Source organism: Rhinopithecus bieti, unplaced genomic scaffold (assembly GCF_001698545.2).
Source record: "Rhinopithecus bieti isolate Rb0 unplaced genomic scaffold, ASM169854v2 scaffold_11944, whole genome shotgun sequence".
NCBI lineage: Eukaryota > Metazoa > Chordata > Mammalia > Primates > Cercopithecidae > Rhinopithecus > Rhinopithecus bieti.
The window spans coordinates 3,033,558-3,036,851 of record NW_016807378.1 but is presented as its reverse complement, the minus strand read 5'-3'; positions in this window follow the sequence as shown (position 1 = coordinate 3,036,851).

Here is a 3,294-nt window from a genome sequence, read left to right as displayed (position 1 = left end):
AATTGAGCCAGCAGGAGCCCCCAGGCAGGCCCTTCCAGCACCCCAGGGTGCCCCTTTGAGGTCTTCCTAGGGGCCATGGGTGAGTTCAGCACCCAGCACTGGTGAGTCTCCAGAGGCTGCCTGATCCCATCCCAGGACTCTGAGCTCCGAGTTCCATTCCCATTGCCCTGTGGGGCTATTAGGTGAGCCTTGAAGGACTAGAGGGCCACCTCAAAAGAGTTTTCCTGATAATCTTCACTGTTCTGGCTTTGAAGATTAGATTCCTGCCGGGCAGAAGGTTCTCTATTCTCTCTATGACCTGTCCTCACCTGGGAGAGCTTTTCTTGGAGTGTTGACCTTCCCTTGGGGCCTGCTGCTCAAGGCCCTAGGGGGCCTTCTGGGTTGTCTCACCTCCCCATGTGGCCAGTGCAGGTTCTTTCCCACTGCCCATCTTCCCAGGTCATTACAGGGCTCCGGCTTTTCCAATGTTTAGGAAGACCCTCCCACCCCCCCATTTTGAATGAGAAGGAGGAGAACATGGCAGTGCCAGACCCATGCAAGCAACTTCTCTAGGCTTCCCACTCCTGCTTCCACCCCCAAGCCTGGGATTAGGGAAAAAGCACAAATGAAAGCCTACATACGATATGTCCAAATACTTAAAAGTTATATGTCAGGCTAGCAAACTGTATGTGAAATGAGTTTTAGCCTCTGACTTAAACAACATCTTCACAATGACCTGCAAGGTCAAGTCTGAATTTAGACTTCTCAGACTCCTTGGAGTTCCACACCAGAACAGGTGGTATGGGAGAGCTGGCCTCTAGCTCCCAGCCTGCAGCCTGCTCCCTTCTTGTTCCACTCCCAGCTCCATACTGCACTGCAAGGGGTGTCCTGTGAATGCATGTGGACACTCTTGCCTGCATGTCCAGCTTCATGCAATGTCCCCTCTCCAAACATCTGTCCCTCAGGCCTGGGAATGTGCACACCATCCGTATGTTCCTCTCTCAGGAGGATGGACCCAGGCAATGGACATGCACAAGTCTAAAAGTGGACTCCGGGTCATGTGATGGAGGATTCCAAAGTTCTGGGGATTTGGGGTATGCACTAGGACAGGGTTGGTGAGTTCTGAGTGGGTACATCCCTTTGGTCTCGTAGATTCCTCTCACTGTGTGAGGGGCCAGAAAGGTGGGGGAGACAGGCAGGAGCAACTGGAGAAGGGCAAAATGGGACCCTCTAAATTGCAAGTCTTAGGACAGGGGACCCCTTTTGCCTGGAGCTAAGGGTGCTACTGTTTACGAATAAGACCTATTTAGCATTTTCCACAATGCTGCATCTCATGTTCTTTTAAATGCTTTATATTTAATTTTTTTTAACATTTTACTTTAAAAATTTTTCAAATTTATAGAAAAGATGCAAAAACAGCTCAATGAATTCCCACGTGCTTTCTCTCTTTACATATACAGGTTGAGTACTCCAAATCTAAAAAAATCCAAAACCCGAAATTGCTCCAAAATCGGAAAGTTTTTGAGCACCGACATGATGCTCAAGGAAAATGCAAACTGGAATATTTCAGATCTCATATGTTCAGATAACAGGTGCTCTACCAATAAGTATAATGCAAATATTTCAAAATCAGAAAAAAAATACCTGAAACACTCCTATCCTAAGCATTTCAAATGACAGATATTCCACATGATGGGTATTCCACCTGGATACATATACATGTATATACCTACAGTAACTTTTTTTGTTTTTCATTTTCTGTTTTTTTGTTATATTTTATTTTATCCTTCTACTCATCTGAACCTACAGTAACTTTCACTGAGCCATTTGAGTAAGTTGCAGGCATTGTGACCTTTTACCTCCAAATCTTCTAGTGTATATTTTCTATGAATAAGAACATTCTCTTACTTAACCATAGCACAATAATTAAAATCAGGAAGTCTGACATTAAGAGGATGTGATTATCTATTACACAGTTCATATTGAGATTTTGCCAAGTATCACAATAATATCCTTTACAGCATTTTAAAAAAACATGGCATTTGGTTGTTGTGTCTCCATAAACTCCTTGAATTCACAGCTATTTCTCATCTTTCTTTGTCTTTTATGATGTTGATATATTTGAAGAGCGCAGGCTAGTGTTTTGTAAAATGTTCTTCAATTTGGGTTTGTCTGATGTTTCCTACTGATCAGATTCAGGTCATATATTTGAGGTGAGAATGCTTCCTGAATGATGTCAGTTTATCCCATTATCGGTCTATGTGCTGATTTGCATGTGATATTAAACCATAAAAAATCCTGTTATGTAATATTGCTTGAAAACATGCTTTTCCCCATTTTGTAACTTTTATCAAGAATAGTGTTGTCCAATAGATATATACTGCAAGCCTCATGCATTAAAAGAGCTGTAAAATTTTTTTAAAGTTATATACTAAAAGTGATATATTTTTCCACCCAATACAGGAGCACCCAGATTAATAAAGCAAGTCCTAAGAGACCTACAAAGAGACTTAAAGTCCCACACAATAATAATGGGAGACTTTAACACCCCACTGTCAATATTAGAAAGATCAGTGAGACAGAAGGTCAACAAGGATATCCAGGATTTGAACTCAGCTCTGCACCAAGCAGACCTAATAGACATCTACAGAACTCTCCACCCCAAATCAACAGAATATACATTCTTCTCAGCACCACATCACACTTATTCTAAAATTCACCAAATATTGGAAGTAAAACACTCCTCAGTAAATGTAAAAGAACAGAAATCACCACAAACTGTCTCTCAGACCACAGCGCAATCAAATTAGAACTGAGGATTAAGAAACTCACTCAAAACCACACAACTACATGGAAACTGAACAACCTGCTCCTGAATGACTACTGGGTACATAATGAAATGAAAGCAGAAATAAAGATGTTCTTTGAAACCAGTGAGATCAAAGATACAACAAACCGGAATCTCTGGGACACATTTAAAGCAGTGTGCAGAGGGAAATGTATAGCACTAAATGCCTACAAGAGAAAGCAGGAAAGATCTAGAATCGACACCCTAACATCACAATTAAAAGAACTAGAGAAGCAAGAGCAAACAAATTCAATAGCTAGCAGAAGGCAAGAAATAACTAAGATCAGAGCAGAACTGAAGGAGATAGACACACAAAAAACCCCTTCAAAAAAATCAGTGAATCCAGGAGCTGGTTTTTTGAAAAGATCAACAAAATTGATAGACCACTAGCAAGACTAATAAAGAAGAAAAGAGAGAAGAATCAAATAGACACAATAAAAAAATGATAAAGGGGATATCACTACCGA